Here is a 23,558-nt window from a genome sequence, read left to right on the forward strand (position 1 = left end):
ATTCGAAGATCGATAAGGTGCTGTACATTTAAAGAGAGCAACTGAGAAGATACCAGCGCAAGTTTTTCGACGGAGCCAAGTCGTTTTCTCCTTGTTCCACAAGCCGAAATATTACCTCAAGCTAATAAGACGCACCCAACAGGCTCAGGGAAACTGTGGCGTCAGCGAAATACGGGGTGATCATTTTTAAGCTTAATGCAATTTAAAAAAAACTGCCGATGGGAGATAGCATTATTCTTGTCCTTGAGCTGGGTTATTCGAAGAGGCGGACATTACTCGCACGTAAAATCAAAACACATGTATAACTAATTACAAGAAATTTACGAATTAACTTCCTAGTTAATTATTTTATGGCACTTACTGCAATTTACGAATTGTATCCTCTAAGTTAGCCAGACGTATCCACTTGAAATATTGTTCCAGGAGGACACCATTCTCCTGATATTATTTCCAAAAGTGCGGGAAGAAATACATGGGCGTTCCAGTTACTTCTGTGCTTCAATGTAGAAAAGAGAGTTTTGTTAAAAAAGGAAGTGTAATAACAGTGCATTTTTACGGTGACTTTGATAGCGCATATCTAGAAACAGGTGTGATTCTGGAAATTCATTCCAAGTGGATACGCCTTGCAAACTCACTGGCTACACCTGGTTAATTGCAATATGTGTCATAACGTAATTAATTAAGAAGTTCGTTTGTCAGTTTCTGGCAATTAATTAAATATGTTTCGATGTCTCTTGTAAGTAAAGCCCGCCTTTCTCAATAATCCAGCTCAATTGATACAGCGCTCGTATCGTCTCCTCCTCTGTCGTACGTCCGGGTAGCACAGCCCACCCCTAAGAACATGTCAAGCCCTACAATTACGTTATCTGCAAGTTCCGCAAAACCCAAATATGATCCCCCCGTATACACCAGGTTGATCGTTGACCCCCACGGCGATTTTGTGCGAGCGTTTTGTATCATTCCGCTTCTTTCGTTTCTAAAGTTTTTTAAATTTATTTGTTGGTTTATATACCTGCCGCGGTGGCTTTGGCAATGGCGTTTTGTTGCGACCTACGAGGTCGTGCGTTTGATCCTCAAGCTGTGGCGACCGCATACGTGAAATCCCTCGTGCGCTCTGCTTTTGGTACAAGTTAAAGAATCCCACGTGACGAAAATGAATCCGGATCCCTCCATGCGACGTCCCTCGTGAACCATTGTGCTCTTTTGGGGCGTTAAACTGAACATTCTAACTTAATTTTGTTTGTTTGTATTACTGCAATCGTACAACATTATATACTCCAGAGACAAGTACTTCATCATTTACTTTCTTTCAATTAAACTAGTACATGTTAATCCTTAGTCAGGATGCAAGTCAGACATGGAATCCAAAGTAAAGGCTGTTTGTGCAATACGTGAATGGTGTATGTTACAGAGTAATAACATACATCCGCCAATAAGGCAGGATTATTTTACTTAAAAACACTCATCAAGGCTGTCTCTCAGGCTATGGCGTTGCGCTGCTGAACTCGAGGTCGCGGGTTGGATCCCGCCGCGGCGGCCGCATTGCGATGGGGGCGAAATGCGAAAACTCTTTTTTCTCGTTTTCCACACAACTTGTTTTCCACGCAGTGCACGCAAACACGAAAACTCGTCATGGTTACTGGGGTGTTTAAAATGAAGTTATGAAAGGGAAATAAAATTCAGACCGGAAAGGGGTCATTAGTGATCACAGAAGAAATTTATCTTGGAAAGATTCTTTTTCTTCTGAATTATTCATTTTCGTATCATCCGTGCTGCCAACCCTAAGCGTTTGTGGGCTGCTTCTGCTGCGTGCGAACATATATGACGAAGGCAGAAAAAGAGAGCGGAAAAATGAAAAGGATCGTTGAAAATGTGGAGTGATAACTTTCTTTTTTTCTTTGTTATTCTGTTTCGCCTCGTTGGACTGAACGCGATGCAAATTGACTCAATCACTGCTGCCACTAGGAAAGCTGAAGTATCAGCGGGCACTCGCCAAACCTGAATGATTTATCTTGCGCTGAACGTCCTTCTTATCGAATGAAGGTTCGCGGTCATAAACATTTTGCTACGGCTTCCGACCAAAAAAGAAACAAAGAAAGAAGGCAAATGTCGGATTATAACTCTCTCGAATCTCATTCCGCAAGCGTTCGTTGCCGAAAGCATTCGTTTTCTCTTTAAACAAGCCTCGCTGGTTTGTGACCTCACCCCAGTGACACGCATAATTGTAGAAATCGAAAGTATACACACGGGCTCACTGGCTGGATGGCTTTCTGCTTTATACTGAGCACTAGGTTAAGGATTCGATTCCAGATCGTTCTGATGGGGGCGAATTCCAGAAACGCTCCAGCACTTAGATTTAGGTGCAAGTTTAAGCACCCCAGGTTGTTCTCCTTTTTTTTGGGGGGGGGGGGGATTCGAGGTACCATTCTTGCAAGCGTGTTAGCTTGTTCAGTGATCGGGTAACACGAGCAATACGTAGGCAATGAAATTAGCAAAAAAAACATATTACTTTGTGGGAAAACGCAGACAGGGAAGTAGCAAGCATATACAAATGTTATTTAATATAATGACTGTTTTTCATTACCACAGTGCCTTCGCTATGAGTTTGCTACACAACAGTGGGCTGGCGTTTATTCTTCGGGATCGGTATTTCATCAGAATTCAGCTCTATGAGAATGGATCCAGAACTTATTTCCACTTCAATCGGCTAGTATATAACAGGCCCGACATCTTCAGTATCATCGCTCTGAATATAAAGCCAATTCGATTCACCACTGACTTCGTCCAGTGGTTCATTGCCGACTCCTTGATCGTACAGAACTGGCCCGGTACCTCCTCTTTGATCCCTTCAGGCCTTTCTCGCAGGTGCAGGGAATGCTCTGAACTCTTCTTGCTCGAAGGATGCACCATATGTAAAATGAATAGCGATCCGCACACGACGTCATGTTGCACTGGTGAAACGGATAGCGAGGTGCATCACGTTATGAACTACGGCTCAAGTGCAGGTCAATAGATAGACCTATAGTTAATAGCCAAAGCAGAGAGAAATTATTAAGGGCTGTCAAGAGCAAATTACTAACTCATAATTAGGCCCTGAAAGCGTTTTTTAACGACTTTGCTAAGCCACCTATGCTGGCTTCATCCTCCTCCTCCTCATAATCATCATTATGTCCACTCCAGGACGGAAGCCTCTGCCTGCGATGTCAATTATACCCCGTCTTGCGTCAGCTGACCCCATCTTTACCAGCCACCAATTTCCTACTTTCGTCACACCACCTAGTTGTATAGTGTGCTGAACTGCGCTTCCCTTTTCTTGGCACTCATTCTCCAACTCTGATATACCTACCCTGCGCATTACGTTGCCTGCCCAACTCCATTTCTACCTTGTCAACTAGAATATCGGCTACCCCCGTGCGCTCTCTAATCAGCGCTGCTGTCTTCCTGTCCCTTAGCGGGCCTTCGGAATGTGCGTACGCCAACCTACATGGCTGGTGGGTGCCTTTTTCTTCTTTTTTTTTCACTGCTGGCCGGTGGTGACTCGAGCTCGTTGCGGTGCCCTGGCCTCATCGGGCGTGCGCACCCATCCGTTGTCTTGTAGTACGGAGGCAGCGCCTTTCAACGATGCTTCTGTCTGTTTCAGTATTAGGTATATTGTACTTCTCTGTCTATATCCACTGCCTTGCGGCGCGCCATGACAAGAGCACTGGCCGAAGGATAAGTGACTCTCTTGAGACGGATCCCAACGTGTGTTTCTCGGTCGGGTTGCGCAGTTTTCGGCCACCGACGGCTACTTAGTCCACTTGTAATCGGATTCAATTTGGTTGCAAGCTATGATGTGCAAACGCTGGTAATAGGTGTCGTGTTCGAAGCTACCGCTTAGAGAGAGAGAGAGAGAGATTTATTTACAAAAAGGCAGAGAGGTCGGCCTGAGCTATAACTTGCTCTGGCCTGATACTCTACACTGGGGAAAGGGACGGCGAGAAAAAGGTCTGATGAATGACGATAATGAAAAGAGGGGAAGGTGTGTATCTGAAAGTTTACAACGTTGTGGCATCTCTAAAGCCGTGTGTTCAGCACAGTGGCTTGTAAAAAAGCTGTAGCGCCACTTGTTACCAGGGCTGTGCTGTTTACATTAGGCCAAGGCCCTAAAAGAAACTCGTCTGATAGGGGCCTCTTATCGACTTTTGCAATGAAAGAGACCAGTTTCTGTCGTTATTGCGCGTACGCGAGACGAACGCAAAATTTATGATCAAGTGTTTCTGGTACCTGACACTATTCGCAATTTAGGCCAGTATCACTGCAACCTATCAGATGTCTATAACGCTTGGCGAATACGACACCAATGCGAATCCGGTGCACCATGTTTGTTTGGCTTCTTTTGAGCTTAGGAGGCATACAGAATTTCATTTCTGGGCCCTATTTATGTACTCGCTTGTGTCGTCGATCTGGTTGGGTCCAGTGCTCCGACGTACGATTGCGTATGGCTCAAAGAAGTAGGGCGTTCGTGTGAGTTCGTGAGAACGGAATGCGAACTTCAGAAGCATCATTTAAAGCAGTTTTCGCTTCAGCTACTGCCTGTTCGTTCCCCATCACGCCACAGTGTGAACGTATCCATTGAAAGGTGATATTATGACCATTTCTATTTGCATGGTCGAGATGCTCTGTAATTTCTATAGCCATTGGATAATACGGGCCCCTTCTGAGGACACAGTCAATGGTCTGAAGAGCCGGCTTGGAATCGCATAGTATGGTTCATGCGCGAGGAGGCTCCTCGGAGAGAAATCGAAGTGCCTCCCGGGCATCAATAAGTTCTGCTGCAGTTGATGTTGACCTATGGTCTAATTTAAAGCGCCGTGCGATGATCATGTGTGGGATGACGAAGGTTGCAGTGGAGGCATATGGTGTGACAGAGCCATCGGTATACACGTGCACAGTATCTCCGTACTCCACATAAATATGAAACAGGGTAGATTGCTTCAGGCCAATGGTTGCAACGGATTACTTTTTTGTAATCCCAGGAATCTGCAGAGCCGCGAAAGGTTTAGGCAGGACCCACAGGGGCATTCTCGGTGGTATTCCGCTTAGGACATCCATTGCTTCGGTGCGGGCTGTGCCCATGGTAAGGATAGTATGACAGCGACGGTTTTACAACAATATACGTATAGCGGCGATGATGCCATGACGACTACGGCGATGGCATGACTACTGACGAAGAAACGTTACAACCTGCGCCTATCCTCAAGGCAGCGCACTGGGTAAACTGGGATCGACCCGGTCAGCGGTGCAATGCCACACAGTGTCTCAAAGAATTGCCACAAGCAACGATGGCGGAAACTGACCTACTCGCAGCTGCTCTCGCCATGTCATGTGTCGTAGATGGAAATCGTGTCAAACCACTTGCTGCGGTGATAGAATGAGAGTCGCAATTAATGTTGCTGTCCACGTGTTCGGTGCTAGCGTCTGTGACGGAATGGGTAGCGCATCCGGGTGACCCTGGTTGGAACTTCACCACCAGACAAACATTTTTCATTGACGAGCTCAACCGTGCCCGACACGCAGAAAGGCCGAAAGCGGGGGAAAGAGACAAAAATAAAAAAGTTTGAATAAAATATTAGGCAGAAACCACAACAGGATGATTGTCTATGTCAAGCAATATCTTCAGGGTGAAAATCAACCTGCTAAGATATCCAACTGTCTTTGTGACGATGATAGCGAAACGGAGAAGGCCGCGGAGGACATAACTTTCTTTGGTGACTCTTTGTTCACGCCTCTGTTCCCGTGATGCTTCCTTTTTTGGAGGCGTCGTTCACGCTACCTGTGAGCCGAGTGGGCGCAGTCTTCACTCGCGATCACGTCACTCCTTGCGCCATCGATGCAAACGCAAGGCGCCGCAAGATTGGATACCTGTAACACTGAAACCGGAGTAAGCATAGGCTCACAAATTTCTCGCTTAAAAAGCCGGCAGTGCAATAAACACGGCCTACAGGCGGAATTTGATTGCAGATTTTAAATGCTTTTGGCAATTTGAGGTCCCTTTTAATCCACACAAATACTGTTTTATAGACACTCAAGCCAAGGTCCATTATTTTAGTTTCCTGAAAAGCCGTTTGACAGTAGGAATCTTTGCATGCGGGCTTAGTATTCTCTATGCTTTACAGCATCCTCCCTTATTACAGCCGCTTTATTTTTTCTCTACTAAATGGAGGAAAGGCCAAGCTAGCTTGTGTCTTGAATGTGAAACCTAACATACCTACGCCATGGCTTATCGTGTATAGGTGCGCTTGAGCCTGAAATAAATAGAAGGCCCCATTAAAGGCAATTTAACCATCACCGATATCTGTGAAATCGAATACAGATTTGATTGAGGATGTTTTTCCATATAAGGCAGCATATTCGTGGCAGCGGTGGTGGCGCACATACTGAGCCGATAACGTTATGAATGATAGCTTGAAATAACCAAAAGAAAACGCACCAGAAACCCGGACAACGTTAATACCGACCAGCGTCAAATAAAACCAACATTCGCATCACCAGCCAAACCTCCTAGACAGCCTATCGTTTTCTTCCTGGTTACGTGCTTCCTGGTTTTACCTGATCTGTTCGTAAGAATGGTCAACGTAAGAATGTGTCATCATCGCGTCAAAAAGTAAAAAATAAGAAAAAAAATTCGGCGTCTATATCAGCGTTGACAAAGGCTGGCAACAAGGTAGCACACAGGCTGGTGTCCTTTCGCACTTAACCCTATGAAACTAATTGTTTTGATTAAATATCGACGAAATGCAATTTGCGAGAACATCTTGGCGCTCGGGAGGGCGCAGAGAACCATGCCGGTAGGAATGGTTCTCTGCGGTAGGAAATGTTCCATGCACTGGAGCATTTCCGAAGGGCAAGTTGTGCTCGAGTGAGCCCTTCTGCTCTTGGAACCAACACTCCTGCTTTCCCCAAGATGATGGGCCGCCAGGCAGGTGCATAGCTGTCCCACACAGCCATTTCCTGTGCGAAAGAGAGGGGCAGGTAGTATCATAAAGAAGAGCTCTCGGCTTCACAGATGCGTCGCGCACCGTCCCCTGGGCAAGACGTTCTCACGATGTCAACGACAATGAAACGAAATAGGATGAAGTGAAGAGGAACACTAATAGGGTGCCTCTTCATTGACGTGGGCGAGCACTAACAAGAAGCGAAGATAGAAAAAAAAGGTGTAAAAAATGGGCAGCGTCAAGTGGTTTGCTTGCTAAGGACATCAGTTCGTGACGACATGCTAAAATACGGTACTAATGAAAATTCTTCACCCGAGGGAATATCCAAGCCGCACCTCGGTTTTCCGCAAGATCACCGATTACGCAGGTGAGGCTCCAGAAAGCGTCTTACGCCGAAGGAACTATTTGGCCCCATCAAGCACAACATGATTTAATCCCGGCGTTCGCGGGAACTCTGGGAATATTAAGCTTCTTTTTATGCGCAAGGCACACGTTGGGTTCCGAGTCCGGCTCCTGTTAATGGCGCGTTTTGAGTGCACTAAATTGAGACGGAAAACAATTTCTGCATTACTTGCATTCCTTACAGCACGGGGCTTGAATCGATCGACACTGTGAAAAGGGACAATTTATTCACGCCTTCCATCCACATTGCCACCAGTAATAAACCTCTTTTGCTCTCCGTCTCTTTAAAGCATCGCATAGTATCATACTAGATGAGTGAACCTTAGAGAGAGAGAGAATAAACATCTTTATTATGTATATGCAGCTTTGGAGAGGCGTCCTCATTCCAGAATGCCTTGAGCTCGGGCCGCGTGCTGGGCCCTCGCAATCAGCCGTTGCTTATCTTCGAGGTCGGTGCTGGCCAAGGCTCTCTCCCAAAGCTCGTCGGTGTGGTAAGGGTTCGGAGGATTGAGTGGTGCCTCTCTGCAACCCCCTACTATGTGCCTGAGGGACCCGGGCTTTGCACAGAAGTGGCATTGCGGAAAGAGAGAGAGAGAAAAAGGTGAATGAAAGACAGGGAGGTTAACCAGACATTATCTCCGGTTGGCTACCCTGTACCGGGGGAGGGGTAAAGGGATTCGACAGGAGAGAGAGAGAAAAAATAAGTACAAAAAAGGGGAAAAAAGGAAAGAAAAAAAAATCACACACACACACACACACAACTGAACTGTTTCTGTGGGCATTGTCAGTCTGCGAAGGCGTTCTAGTGTTGAAAAGTGTCAACGTCCCATCCTACGTCACACAGTGTACAGTCACAATTTGTCACTGAGTTCGGTGTCTTTTAAATAACGCAGCAGTGTCTTCAAGGTGGCTCGCACTGTTTTTCGTGTAGGCCAGTTTACAAGGATGTTGATTTGCGTTATTAAGCGTTTGTCCAGTTGACCTATCATGGCTGAGAGAGCTGCTCTCTGCGGGTTAAAACGAGGGCACTCACAAAGAAGGTGTGCGATTGTTTCGTTGCACCGGAAGAGCGTTCGAATCACAGTCGGTCAGATAGGCCGGTGGCTCGTAAGAAGCGCAGAAGCGCCTGCACGGCCTTCTTCTGTGACGTTGGGTCCAGTCTGTGGTGGAGAATTTTTTCTTCCGACAGAGGCCGGTCGTCCAATTGGTTGAACGCGTTGGTAAGAGAATGTCTTTGCGCACTGTACCGCGGGCAGTCGCACAAAATATGTACAATTGATTCTTCATTGCCGCAGTGGTCACAGGCTGCGCTGTCGGCCATTCCTATGCGGAACGCATAGGCGTTGGTAAACGCAACGCCCAACCATAATCTGCACAAAAGTGTTGCGTCTCCTCGGCGAAGCCTTGATGGTACTCGAAGGCTTAGGGTTGGGTCCAGAGAGTATAAGCGAGCATGCATGAAGTGCGATTCATTCCATTGTGACCTTGTGCGTTGGCGGGCTGATCACGCGGAGCTTCCGTGCAGCGTCAGTCCTAGAAAGTGGAATGGGTCGTTTGTGATCTTCTTTATGAGCTGTGCGGGCAGCTTGATCGGCCCGTTCATTGCCGATAATTCCACAGTGACTTGGAAGCCACTGAAAAGTTATTTCTTGCCCTATCTCAGTCAGATTGTGTATTGCCTCGGCAATCTCAAAGACCAGCTGCTCGTGTGGACCGCGGCGAAAGGTGATAGTAGAGACTGCAGAGCCGCCTTTGAGTCGGAGAAAATTGTCCATTTGTGTGTCACTTGATCACTAATGAGAATTGTGTAGGGGCTATGAGGTGATTGCTGGTTGGGTGGGGGAATGTATTAACCTGCACAGCTCGGAGGAATCGCTCCTTCTCTCTAGATAGTGACTTGTGTGGGGGTGCATATGTTCTGCGGGTTAGCTTGTAGTGTTGTGTGATGTCTTGGTACGAGACTAGAGGGCGCATGCGCTCGGGTTCAGATTCCTCGGCGTCGGCTCGGTGGGTCCAATCTCGAGTCACGTGGTTGGCGACCTCGTTGCCAGGAATGCCGTGATGAGCTGGTGCCCAGATGATCATGACTGATCTGGTTGGCGGCTTTTGATTGAGGATCTTGAGCGTAGTGCCATGAATTCTGCCGCTAGCGAAGTTCCGGCGCGCCTGTTGGGAGTCGGTCACTGTGACTTCAACCTCTGTTTGGGAGAGCGCGGGGGCTATGGCCGCTTCCTCGGCTTGGAGGGGATTGTATCGGGTGAGCGAAATGCTGCTCCGATGTTCTTTGTTGACGATTACGGTGGCTGTTGTGGCTGCGCGTGTGGGGTAAGACCCCGCATCCGTGTTGGCTGTAGAGGGTAAAGACCCGTATTTCTAATGTATGGCCCGGGTCCGGGCCTCCCTTCGCGGTGTGTTGTGCACTGGGTGAATGTTGCGAGGTAGAGGAGGTATGGTGATGTTGCTCCGGATGGCATGGGGTAAGCTGACAGTCTGAGGCGGCGGATGGCTGAGAGGGGCAGAGAGCCCCAGGCGTAAGAGGATGGACCTGCCCGTTTCCGTAACCGCCCACCTTGTTCGCTGGCTGGATAAATGTGCCTCGATCTGCTCCTCGGCCGTGTTGTGCTCTCCTAGTCGTAGTAGGCGTTCTGTGGATGTACTGATCGGCAGGACCATCGCCTGCTTATATGCCTTTCTAATCATTGTGTTGATTTTTGTGAATTCCGTCGCGTTGAGTAGAGCGTATGGAATAGAGTAAGTTATTCGAGACACGACGAAGGCTTGGACAAGCCGAAGCGTGTCCGCCTCCCCCATGCCTCTTGTCTTGGTTGTTATTCGCCGCATCATGTGGGTAACTTGGGCTATTGTATTCTTAAGCTTGTTAATTAATATTTTTTTGGTGTGATCCGACTGGGAAACCATTCCCAATATATTTACGCTCCGAGACGGAACAATGGTGTGTCCCTCCAGTTGTATGTTGATAGTGGGCGAGTCGGATGCGTGCTTCTTTCGCGGTGAGACCAGGAGTAGCTCCGACTTTTGGGGGGCACAGCGTAGGCCGCATGACTTAGCATCGTCGCTCACCACGTTTGCCGCTTAGACGCATGTCTCTGCCAATATATAAATTTCCCTTCTCTGACCTTTCAAGGAACGAGTGCAACTGCTCCTCTAACATCGTCACCAGAGTGTCATCGAAGTCGTACTTGAGCCTGGCTGGAAGTGTATAACAAGAAAAAAAATTCGTTGACCCTCCCCTTACCTACCGGGAAGAGGGGGGCATGCGAAGCTTGTCGTACCCTCAAAATTGGGTGTCGCGTTCCCGTGCCTCGGGGTTCGCTGCCCTTCGGTAAGACGGCCTTCTAAAGTGGGATCCGCTGCCTGCCGCTGTAACCGAGCCTGGGTTTGGGCTGCCTTGAACGCAGGATCCGCACAGCGAGTGCGAGCCTGCTCCCGGCGACGTTGACGGCGTTTCGCGTCGAAAGCGGCCTGCTCCGCCGCCGAACGCACAATGCGGAGCTTTTCCGTCCGTTTGCCGAGCGTGCACTGAAAACGAGACCCGACTCAACGAGCGAGAGGCACTTTCCTTCCCTTGCCCTTCCGCGGGCGCGCGCCCGCTCCTGATTGGGTGCTTCCATCACGTGTTACGGGCGCGCGCCTCACGTGTTTCACCAGTGGTTTATTGACCCTTTTCGCGGCGATCCCGTGGGCGCTGCCATGTTTGATCACATGGTCACGCGTCCATTGCTTGCCTCAGCTGCCTCCATTGCCTCCGTGTTTACATTGAGTGTACATGATGCCCGGTGCGGCTCAGGAAACCTTCGTTTCGGGAGATAGCGCAGACGCTGACTGGGTGATGGACACGAAGGTTGGCGACAGCTTTCAGAGGACATCTACGAGGTCTGTTAGAAAAGTATCCGACCTTATTTTTTTGCAAACATCTGATGGATATGGAACAAGCGCACATGTATCAGCCGACCTTGAACCTTCGTGCGCATGCGCGAATTTTTCCCGCCTGCCGATGGCGTAAGTCGCTGGGACGCAGCGTTTGAGGGAGGTAGTGCGCAGTGCTCTCGTCGGTTTTTTTATTGCAAGGAAAATGGCGGAGCGACTGGAGCAGCACTAGTGCATCAAATTTTGCCAGAAACTGGGCGACAGCAAAGTGGAAACCATTTGGAAGATTCCGACGGCTTTCGGTGACGATGCTATGAGCAGCACACAGATGAAGGAGTGGTACAACCGGTTTAAAGATGGCCGCACATCGGTGGAGAGCGAGCCACGCTCCGGTCGGCCATCAACATGCCGAAATAACCAGGTCATTGCCGAAGTGGACGCTGTGGCAATGCGGGACGGTCGTGTGACTATCCGAGAAATTTCGGAAGAGGTGGGCATCAGCACTTTTTCTGCACATTCCATTATGAAAGAAGATTCGGCCATGAAGAAAGTTGCGGAGAAATTCGTGCCGAAACTGCTCAAGGTGGAGCAAAAGCAACTTCGTGTTGCAATCTCACAGGACATGCTGGATTCCACAAACAGTGACCCCGACTTCATGAACACCATAATCACTGGTGACGAGTCTTAGGTGTACGGGTATGACCCGGAAACCAAATCCCAGTCGTCACAGTGAAAGCATTCCACGTCACCAAGACCAAAGAAGGCCCGCCAAGTGCGCAGCAACGTCAAAGTGATGCTGACTGCTTTGACTCCCGCTGGTGTGGTACACCACGAGTACGCACCACAGGGTCTAACAATCACCAAAGAGCACTAGAGGGATGGCCTCCGTCGCCTACGTGATGCTGTGCGGCGCAATTGAGACTGGAGTTGTGGTCAACAGGAAATTGGCGCATCCATCCGGACAATGCTCCTGCACATTCTCCTCGCACTTAATTCAGACTTTTTTGGCGAAAAACCAGACTCCTGTAGTTCAACAGGCTCCTTACTCTCCTGATATGGCCGCCTGCGACTTCTGACTGCTTCCCAAAATCAAGAGGCCATTGAAAGGAGCGCGATTTCAGACAATTTAAGTAAGGACATTATGGCTGCAACGACATCTGAGCTAAAATCCATTCCGAAAGAGGTCTTCTCGGAATGCTTCCAACAATGGCAGCACCGCTGGGAGAAGTGTGTGGAGTCACAAGGACACTACTTTGAGGGTGATTAGTTTTCCAACGCTCCAGTTATGCCAGTTTTTTTTTCTTCGGCCGAAGGTCGGATACTTTTCTCACAGACCTCGTAAAAGCGCTTTGGAAGCTCATTAAGCTTTGTCCAAACAGCGTGAGCAGCGTATATGATGCTTGTTCTAAAAACGAGGCTAAAAATGTATTCCAAGATATCCGAGCTTTCCGCTTATGAATTGAATCAGTATGAGTGTGTTTTATTTTTCGTACTTTATTTGACAAATACTTTGAAGCAGTTGTTTGTCATGTTTCTGACTCAGTGAAGTTCGTCGGTGTGGTCACTACCTGATTATTTTCTGCCTAATCGCTCACATGTGTGCTCAGTTGCAATAGATTTAGTCGTGCTGCACACAAGGCTTGGAACGATGATGTTCTGTACCTTGGAATAGCTTGTAGCAAAGATGTGTTATCGCTAGTAACTCGCTTACTCCTGTGGACCGTCAGGAAACATTCTGCTTCGACCATTTGTGTGCTGTCGGTGTAGTCGCTGTAACCCATGCTTTGGGGCACTGATTCAAGTGTGCGCCCATTCACATACTCTTAATACGTTGGCGATAGAGTGCGCGTAAGCTTGCGTGCGAGTTGGGGTCGATGTGTGTAGATAACGTGCGCGAAACTTACTATACCAGGAAGCGGTGATACTTTCTTTGTCATTGTTTAACGAGCGGTACTCACTCTTGCCGACGCTGCTGTAATGAAGTCATTTCTCTGGAGGTTAGCGATACAACACTGGCGGATAAGTGAATGTTTTTTATCCCCAAGCACAGTCGTACGTCGAGAAGGGCCGGCAACAGAGGCTGTCCGTATGTAGCAACGGTCCGTAAACTTCATCACACGTATACTCATTCCATTCAATAATATGCCAGTCACTATTTTTCCGGCAAACTACTGCACACGTCTTCACTCCACCGCTCCACCTTTTGCAGCATGAATTGAACACAGTGCGTGATCGAAAACCCAGATGCATTTCCCAGAGCTGATCGCATAGAAACAGGGCAGAAGCGGTAATGGTTTCGTATTCGTGCGCTTTCGCTGAGGCAACGTATGGCGCGCCGCCGAAAGCGCCATCTCGTTTCTCGAGAACAAATTGCTCCGTGAAAAGGGTCAATTCTTAGCCTTTCCCGCCGTATTCCTTCACTTACGCGAGACTTGCGCGAGACGGGTTTTTTGCAGTCACACCTTCAACGGCACCGACACTTGTAAGGCAATACAAGCTTCGCTTGAAAAAGAAAGCGTGCTATGTATTATGATTCTGAAATCCTGGATTGGTTTCATGTGCACTCCAGATCACTTCATTTTTGCGTCTTGTGGTACACTTCACCACTTGTTTCTACCGTGTACAAGGCACGTTGCGATGTCAACCTTATTGTCCCCGCTAGTCCGTGCGACATCCGTAGGATAGGGCCCACCGACATGGAAGGGCGTAGCAAGGTGTGTGCCAAATGGATCAACATTCCTTTAGTGGCACGCAGTTGACGTTGGTACTTACATAAAACAATGGTGACGCTAAAGACGACAAGGTCAACGTACATGGTTGTTCAAGTAATTCGATGATTAAATGTTGATTACATGTGTCTATTCTGTCTGCTTTTCATGTTCCTTTGGAGCACTGAACGTGGCCCACAGCAGCGTGGTGATCAGCTGCTGCCGCAGCGCATGCGCACAAGAGCGCGGCGAGCGATCGTTTTTTCGTTTCGAGAAGGCGCAAACTCGGCACGCTCTCTTCAGTGTACTCTAACTGTGGGCCAGCATACTTCCGGCCAGCCAAGCTAGCGCGCGACGCACTCTGGTCTAGCGGCTTCGGTGTGAGATCGGACATGCGAGGCCGATCTACATAAGTCGCGACGCTTGGAATAAAAAGCGTGCCAAAACCTATTGCCAGAGACATCACATAGTGCAACCTGGGGCGGAATCTTATAACGGTTCCGAAAGCGAACCGGTTCGCTTGCCCTCACGTGATTGGTCAGAATTGTGGTTGCGTCAGCGGCCGTCAGAGGCAGCGGGGAGGTACCGCAAATTTTGAACACGTCAAGCAGCATCTGTCAATCATTTTCAAAGCGAACCCGTCGCTATGAACCGGCGAAGAGGTAGTCGGCTTTGGGTTCCGTTACTGTGGCTTGGCTGTTTGCTTGCGACCTTGGCCGCGCGCGCGGGCCGTGCCGCCTCGGAGGCTCGCGGGTGGTGCGCGCGCGCGCGTTGATCATCTCTTTAAGGTATGACTACATACACATGAAAACATGGCAGTGGCCCTCATTCTTTGCCTCGGTTTGCTCTCCCGGACCCGTCAACGACTGGAGGTGCTAGACGCGTTTTCAGAGCTGACAGATGAGGAGTTTCGGCGTTATTATCGTCTGTCAAAGGGAACCGTCCGATGGCTGTGCGACGAACTGGAGGAGACGAGCAGCTCCCTTTGCCGGTGCGGGACGTGCGGCCCGAGTAATATGTCCTTGTGCGACAACATCATAGAATAAAGAACCAACTTTCAAAATTTCCGCACAACTGATGGTGATGGGGCTATTTCCTTTGATTCGAGTGGTTACAATTTTTAACGCGTGGATTACCACCTGGCGACAAACAGTTAAACAAATGGTAAAATTATATTGCCTTATGTACAATAAAGTAATATTCAACATGCGACGATACTTGAAAACGTTCCGGACAATATTTAAATAATAGTTCATATTTATTAAGCAAGAAGAAACATTCCGCAATTCCTTGATTAACTCGTCATACGATGACGTACACTTCAGAGAGGGCACACTCTCGTTTATTGGTCGCGTCCTCCCCGTCTTCCACCTCCGGCTTGGGAGTGGCCTATTTAGTGACGTAAGCGGCGAAGCGAACCGGTTCACATTTCGAACCGTTATAAGATTCCGCCCCTGCTTGAGTGCAGCGTGATTGAAGCGCGACTAGGTGATGAGGGGGTCAAGCACTGAAACAAGAAGACCTATGTACAAATTTTTTTTCATAAATTTTAAAGAATAGTGCCAAAAAAGTAACAATTCTGTTTCAAATAATTTCGACCAGCCACGCTTGCCAGCCTGCAGAAACTTGCCGGCGAGGAAGGATCTTTACCCTGCTTCAATACAGGGACTACAATCGCTTCCTTCCATGCTGATGGAAGATATCCGGCAGCCCAAATAGTGTTGAAAAGTGCGAGTAGTGTCAGTTGTGTATCAGGGTGTACATTCTTAATCATGTCATACATGACTCTGTCAGGTCCCGGTGCACAACTCCTACATGCGATGAAGGCAGCTCTCAGATCGGCCATACTGAAATGATGGTTATACGATTTGTTCTGTCGGCATTTGCGTACAAATGGCTTACATTCTTCTATCTGTTTGTATTTAAGGAAGCATTTTGAATAATGAATTGAGCTTGACACATGCTCAAAGTGCTCCCCAAGACAGTCTGCCTGCTCCTGCAAGGTATTCCCTTGATCATTCACCAGAGGCAACGGATGGATTTGCTGCCCCTTTAGCTTTCTTAAGCCATTCAACACTTTTGCCTCCTGTGTGTATGAATTTATACCCGACAGAAACCTCACCTAGCTTTCCATCTTTGCCTGACGTCGAGTCCGCCTTCCCTGCGATATAATGCGTTTAAATTGAATTAGATTTTCTACATTTGGAGATCTACGCAATATGCCCCATGCCTTTTTTGTCTTTTTTGCGCCTGTCTACAGTCTTCGTTCCACCAGGGAACACGTCTTTTAAGTGAACCACCATTCGTTTGTGGGATAAATTTTTCAGCAGCATCAATATTTGAAGCAGTAAAATATGCGACAGCATCATCGATAGTAAAATTGTTTATAATATCTCGTGGTAAATAAGTTGATTTTTTAAAATGCTCCCAGTCAGCCGATGCTAATTTCCGTCGAGGAATATTCGGAGGGTTATCATGCTGCGTGATTAGGTTTAAAGTGACAGGAAAGTGGTCACTTTCAAAAGGATTTTCAATGACATTCCATTCAAGGTCAGGCAGAAGGGAAGCAGATCCAACTGCAAGATCTATCGATGAATAAGAATCGTGCTGGGCGTTGTAATAGGTCGGCTCCTTCTTATTAAAAAGGCAGGCACCAGAGGTCACAAGAAAATTTTCAATGGGTCGACCTCTCGCGTCGCATCGGGAGTCTCCCCGCAATGTGTTGTGTGCATTAAATTCCCCCACGAGTATGTAGGGTTCCGGCAGTTGATCTATGAGGTTATAAAGATCTGTGTTGAATGAGGTGAGAGCTTGGGAGTATATATATATATATATATATATATATATATATATATATATATAGAACAAACAGTTGACAGCTTATTGAGAAGAACTACCCTAACTCACACTGCCTCAAGGCTGTTTGTAAGGCTACATGATGACAAGCTACAGACTTGTCTGCAACGATTGCTACACCGCCGCACGAGGCGTTATCCTCGTCATGGTCTTTCCGGAAGATGGTGTACTGGCGAAGAAAGTTTGTGTGTGTGTTTCAGATGTGTCTCTTGAACACACAGCAATTTTGGATTATGTTTATGTAGGAGTTCTTTAACGTCATCGAGGTTGTGGAGAAGACCCCTGACATTCCAATATAGTATTTGTGTATCCATAGTGAAAGTGTTTTGTGCGGTGTGTCTAAGAGGGGAAATCTGTGTGTTAGCCCACAAGACCCTTTCCGGGCCCCGTGATGCGGGGTTTGTCTTTTTTGGCGAGCTCCTGAGAGCTGCGCTGGTCAGTCAGCGTCTGAGACGCTGGTGTGCTTTGTGATGTATCCATCACCTCCGCCGAGGCACTGGATGCCCGCTCGCGGCGCACGCTCGCGCGTGCTTCGGGCTTCTCTGCATGAGCAGAGGCCCTAGGTGTCGTAGAACCGGCAGGCACGGAGGACTGCTGGCTCTTCTTGCTGGGTGGCGCAACAGCACTTTCTGATCCCGCAGTGGGGGCGGGTGGCGCTACTGCCGGTCCACTTTGCGTGGTTCGAACGGCCGCCGAGAGCCGTTGTGGCACTGCCCCCTGCCGTGCCACTTCGGAGAAAGAAGGCCCCACAAATGAGAAGCGTTTTCGTGCTTCTTTCAAGGAAATGTTTTTTTTTATTTTAAGTGTTATAATTTCTTTTTCTTTTTTTCTATGAGAGACAGGAGCGCGAATATACCGGGTGTTCACCCTCACAGTTTGCACAGTGGGGTGGGTCGTTACAGTTGTCCGCAGGGTGGTCATGGGATGCGCACTTTGCTCAGGTGGTACGGCCCCGGCAGCTCTGAGAGCCGTGACCAAATCTTTGGCACTTAAAGCAGCGTCGAGGGTTTGGAATGTGCGGTCTGACGTTTATTTTCATGTAACCTGTTTCGATGTTTTCGGGGAGCGTGCTTGTACAAAAGGTAAGTATAAGGTGCTTTCTAGGAATTTCCTTGTCGTCTCGCCGGATCTTGATTCGCTGTACATTCGTGATATGTTTCTCTTTCCATCCCTCTAGGAGCTCTGTCTCAGTCAGTTCCAATAGGTCTTGATCTGATACTACCCCTCGTGTACTGTTCATAGAACGATGAGGGCTTAGAGAAATTTGGGTGTCACCAAACGAGACAAGTTTTGGCAGATTTTCGTGCTGAGCTTTGTTACGGACTTCGAGGAGCATGTCACCACTGGCCCTTTTCGTTACTTTGTATCCGGGACCAAAAGAGTCAGTCAGGCATTGAGCAACTACAAAAGGTGATACTGTTCTGACGGTTTTTCCGCGGGATTCACTGTGAATCACGTGGAAAAATTTCGGTGGTCTTAGTAAAGAAGTGCAAAGATTCATCGGTGCGCCCTCTTTTTATGAGAGGGCGATCAGGGAGTTTCGGGTATGAGGATGCCATACAAATTAAAGTGATTTCGGCAGCGGTGCGAGCCGCCCACCACGGAGTTCAACAAGGGGACGCGACAGGGTTGTTATAAACAAGACCTGCCAACGCCAGCTGTACACAACCACTATAACCTAATATGACATAACCAAGGTTGGCTATCTCACACAAGGTTAACCCTAGCTGCCTGGAAAATCAGAAATTCAGAAGTGAGAAGGAGATAGGAAAGATTGAAAGTGAGAAAAAAAGACGAAGATTGAAGAGGAGGACAGTAAAGGCAACTACCGATTTCCCCCGGGTGGGTCAGTCCGAGGGTGCCGTCTACGTGAAGCCGAGGCCAAAGAGATGTGTTGCCTCCGCCGAGGGGCCTTAAAGGTCCAAACACCCAGCTTCGGCTCAACCCCCAGGATCCCCTTTTCCCCGGACACACGGCTAAGCCACGCACGGTTAAACGCGGTAGGGCCCGACCCTCATGTGCTCGGGTCCGTTGTGTCGCAACACACCAAACGCCTGCTGACGCAGACGCCCCTGCGGGGAAACGGATTGTGAGCCACTCTTCAAAAATTAGATGTTTGCGTAAACAGTGCGTCAAAAAATAAAATGTTTGCTTCCGAGTTACCACTGGGAATTTTCTTGCTTTGCGTTCGTTAAGGTGTCAGCCGGAGTAAATCGTCCAAAGCAAGCTACATTCTACCATCGACGCACGCTCAATCGGATTGTTACCTTGGCGCCTTTCAATTACGAAAGGGCTAGCATAGCCACTCTATCGCCATTTGCCGCCATGCACGAGCGAGAATATATATTACGAAACTTTCTTTTTTGTTAATGCATATTCGGCTGCGCGCGCGGACGATCGCATTCCACGCAGCGCCCTTTTACTGCGGATGCTAGCCGCCATTGCGGCCGACTTCTAAGCGTGTGCCAGCGCCACCTGGCGGTTTCCTCCCGAAGGGGCACGCGCGAGCCAGCGCGTTCAACACACTTCCCCATTCTAGCCACTGTAGCCTTGCTAGCCTCCCAGCAGGGCTCCCCTCTAGTCGGGCGCAGGTTCCAGCAGGCTTGCCGCACTAGTTTCGCAGCCGGGCCCAACTCTACTCTGCGGGAAACGCGGCATAAAAGAAGGTCGACTGGCCCAAGAGAGATAGCGGGGTCTCAGCCAACCGGGAGGGAGGAGGGGCCGTGCGCTCAAAAAGACGACGACGCTCAAGCTAATGCTGATGATGATAGTTTTTTTCTACACGCGGGCACGATCTTTGGGGACCTAGCCCTTAACAGCTTCGCTGTGAAAATCGTAACGTACGACGTAACCAGAACCTACAGACGTCATAGTGTCGAATTGTAGTTTTGAGTATACGAGAAAGCATAATTCCCTTACGCGGAGACTCGAACACAACTTTCTTTTAAAGCCCTTCTACCACTCATAGAGCAGCGTGGAGTGGTTTGCTTCTTGCAAAAATACCATACAGGTGGCGCTCGCGTCCTCGGCAGCCGCATGTGGAGGCGTAGTTAGCGTAAAAGAAAGCTGCAGTTGCCGGGAAGCCTGATAAGCAGCCATAAATCTTTTAATGCTATCACGTTCCACTTGCAAGGCGAAGTTTAAGCGTCCTTCAAATTTGCTTCTTTCTTTTTCTATTTTACAGAAGTTGTCCCTACTATACATAGATGGCGATGGTTGGAACACACCGCTAATTGAAAGTATAAATACACAAGCAGGAGTCATAATAAAGAAAGTGAGAGAAACAGAGACAGTGAATTGGATGCAAGGTATGGAAACGAAAAAGACTATGAAGATTTACAAGTATGAGAAAAAAGAAATTTGAAAGGAAAATCTGTAGGATAACACGAAGGGAAGTGCCTTGCTATTTAGGCTCGAGCCGGTTGCCTACAGACAAAAAGATAACGGAGCAAATATTAGGGACTAGATGAAGCATGTGTATGCTGCAGCAAAAATCTGGAGACCACTCAGCACATCCTAATGGCATGCGAATGGATTCACCCACTGAGACCCGTAGGTAAAGGCCAATCTCCATGGAGCGAAAAAATCACCGCATATCCACGAAGTGAATGATGATGAGTGGGCGAAGCACCGGGGGATCATTCGGGTAACCGTGAATCCTCCGTACATGCGAGAGCGCGGGAAGCAGGAGCAAAACGCCGGAAGCGTTCTCTACCTGAGGTTCGTGGCGACGATGCTCGGCTCACGCGCGAGCTTCGCGAGCCCTCAGCTCTGGGCCCGCTTGCCGGCGTTGCCGTACTGCCGCAGCTTTGCGAGCCCTCAGGTCCGGGTCCGCATGCCAACGTTGCCGTGCTGCTGCAGCTTCGCGAGCCCTCAGCTTCGGGTCCGCTTGCTGGCGTTGCCGTTTTGCTGCAGCTTCCCACGCCCTAGACTCCAGGTCGCGTGTTTCTATTTGCGCCCAAGCCCAGTGCTCGATCGCTAGCGCCGCCATGCGCCGCTCGCGCGTACCATGGTTGTAGCCGCCGCCGTTGGTACGGAGAACACGCTGGGCTGGTGGTGACAAGGCACGACTGTGGCTGCTGTTAGGGGATCGATGGTATTCCTAAATAAACGCATCACTGTTTTGATGATCCAAATATAATCTCACTATCAGGGAGGGAGCAGTCTACCTGACTGGAGCAGAATTTTTTTAATTTAAGGTGTTGCTACGCTGCGCTCCGCAACACCCCAACGACCGCCGCTTCGCGTCGGCGCCCGGCACCGCGGCTTCCGCCGCGGCACCGGGGTTCAACCGACCGCGCCGCCAAACAGAGAGAGAAAAAAAGAAAAGCATGATACTCAGGAAAAAAATTTCCAGCCAAGGCTTAATGCTGGGCTGATTGATGTGCGTAATCGAAGTGAAGTGTACGCGGTAATTTTTATGTAGATTTCTGAAGTTGCCCGTCACGTATCGGGGATAAAACGCCAGTAGTCGCAACATGCCGACAACTTCGCGTGTTACGGCTACTGTGATATTTGCGAATGCGTGATTGCAATATTCTCATTGATTTGTCAAATAAGCTCTCTGAAGACAATGCTCCACATTGTAAACAACTCGTTCACAGCTCCTCATTCACGCAAGACGCAAACTTGTTTTCGCATACGGGTACAAGAAATGTGTGTACGAATGTGCTTTTTATGAAGTATTTTAGCACCATTGGTAACGTCCGACTTGTAGTGCACTTATTTCCAGATATTTACTCTGTTATGGACTGTTGTCTTGTTCTTGACGTTACCAGTGCTTACAATAGTTGTGCGCTTCTTCTCAAAGCCCGCCTATATTTTTCGACCATGCTCCTTTTATTGTAGACCCTTTACGTGAATCGAATCATTAACACGAAAAAAAAATACTTCAGAAAGAGAAGTTGCGAGGTGACGGTGAAACTGGCTTTCAAAAACGCAATCGTAACAAACTATTGAGCACTTCTATTTTTAAACAATACTCTATCACTGCACTCTTGGCCCAAAAAGATGCAGTACGAGGCTGTTTATTACCTGTCGGTAATTGGCAAGCATTCAAAATCGTGCTGTTGCGGGCTTGCAATAAATTGCTCTTCTACAGCCTCCCTGTATACGAGACAACATACCATTTGCCTCTGACTTGCTTTGTGAATTCAGCAAAATTGGCATCTTCATAACAGCATTCAAACGCAAAGTAAGATGTGAAGACAAACAATAGACATTTATTTCACAACAGTAACACACGCTACCGAAGAAATGGTCTTTGATGCAACACCAAGTTTTCACACTATATAGCCGAACAGCTTCCTGGAAAGTTCGTACTGCGTTGTTTTCAATAGCGCTAAGCATAGCAAGCCCCTCGAACTAAAAAACTTACTTGAAAGCGCGAAGCAAAGCGAACCGCGCGAACCAAACATTAACCAATTGCGGAAACTAGAGCTGGCCGCGAAACACTTACACGGCCCCTCGATAAAAAAAATCACCGCATATCCACGAAGTGAATGATGATGAGTGGGCGAAGCACCGGGGCATCATTCGGTTAACCGTGAATCCCCCGACGCCGGCAAGCGGACCCAGAGGCAGCGAGAGCGCAGGAAGCGGCGGAAAAACACCGGAAGCGTTCTCTACCTGAGGTTGGTGGCGCCGATGCTCGGTTCAAGCGCGACGCCCGCAAGCGGACCCAGAGGCGGCGACAGCGCGGGAAGCGGCGGCAAAACACCGGAAGCGTTGTCTACCTGAGGTTGGTGGTGCCGACGCGCGGTTCAAGCGCAAGCTTCGCGAGCCCTCAGCTCCGGGTCCGCTTGCCGGCGTTGCCGTACTGCTGCAGCTTTGCGAGCCCTCAGGTCCGGGTCCGCATGCCGGTGTTGCCGTGCTGCTGCAGCTTCGCGAGCCCTCAGCTCCGGGTCCGCTTGCTGGCGTTGCCCTTTTGCTGCAGCTTCTCGCGCCCTAGACTCCGGGTCCGCTTGTTGTCGGCGTCGCCGTGCTGCAGCAGCTTTGCGCGGGCCCTCGACTCAGCTTGCAGTTGAGCTGCCACTCTCGCCTTTTCATCCATAGCGGGCGCGCCGTTATCAGAAGCGACCGTTATTATCCATGGCTGAAGAGAGAAAGAGAGCGCACGTCGGGAACGAACGCCCTTGTTCACCGACCATTATTATTTATGGCTGAAGAGAGAAAGAGAGCGCACGCCGGGAACGAACGCCCTTGTGCACCGCAGCGCCCCTAGCGGTCTCCATGCAAACCAGAGCTATGGACGACGAGGGACGAGGGAGGGACAAGGCTTGGCCCAATGTTGCTAGACTAGCTTCAGTTGTAAAACTCTCCGCCCATGCGCTTACCGACGCTGTCGCCACTCCTTGGGCAGCCGCCAGATGGCGGCGCTGTTCCATCGCGCTCCACTGCAGACGCCTCACCGCAGCCTTGAGATGGCTCGGACAGGCAGCTTGCGCGTGTTACACGCTCGCTGGCGCTCTCCTTATAGTCCGAATTAGTGATACCATGCAAAATTGGTATCCACCTACAGCGATAACATATATCGGGCTAGTTGGTTCATACTGAAAGAACGGTAAACGGCACGATAGGAAGAAACGAATACGACGATGTGCAGAAGCTGCGTTCGTAAGTGTCGTGTGTTTCTCACTGCTGCCTAAACCTTTCACGCAGTTTTCTTTGCTCATACAGCAGCTTGGCAGGTTATCTCGCTGCTTTTACTTGCTTAACGACTTGGTCT

At 48.9% G+C, this 23,558-nt stretch overlaps 1 pseudogene; it reads left to right on the plus strand.

Annotated features, from left to right (window-relative positions):
* The first annotated feature begins 11,472 nt into the window (after window positions 1-11,472).
* LOC119440602 (protein GVQW3-like) lies at window positions 11,473-14,026 on the plus strand (annotated as a pseudogene).
* The last annotated feature ends 9,532 nt before the right edge of the window (window positions 14,027-23,558 follow it).

This window comes from Dermacentor silvarum, chromosome 1, assembly GCF_013339745.2.
Source record: "Dermacentor silvarum isolate Dsil-2018 chromosome 1, BIME_Dsil_1.4, whole genome shotgun sequence".
NCBI lineage: Eukaryota > Metazoa > Arthropoda > Arachnida > Ixodida > Ixodidae > Dermacentor > Dermacentor silvarum.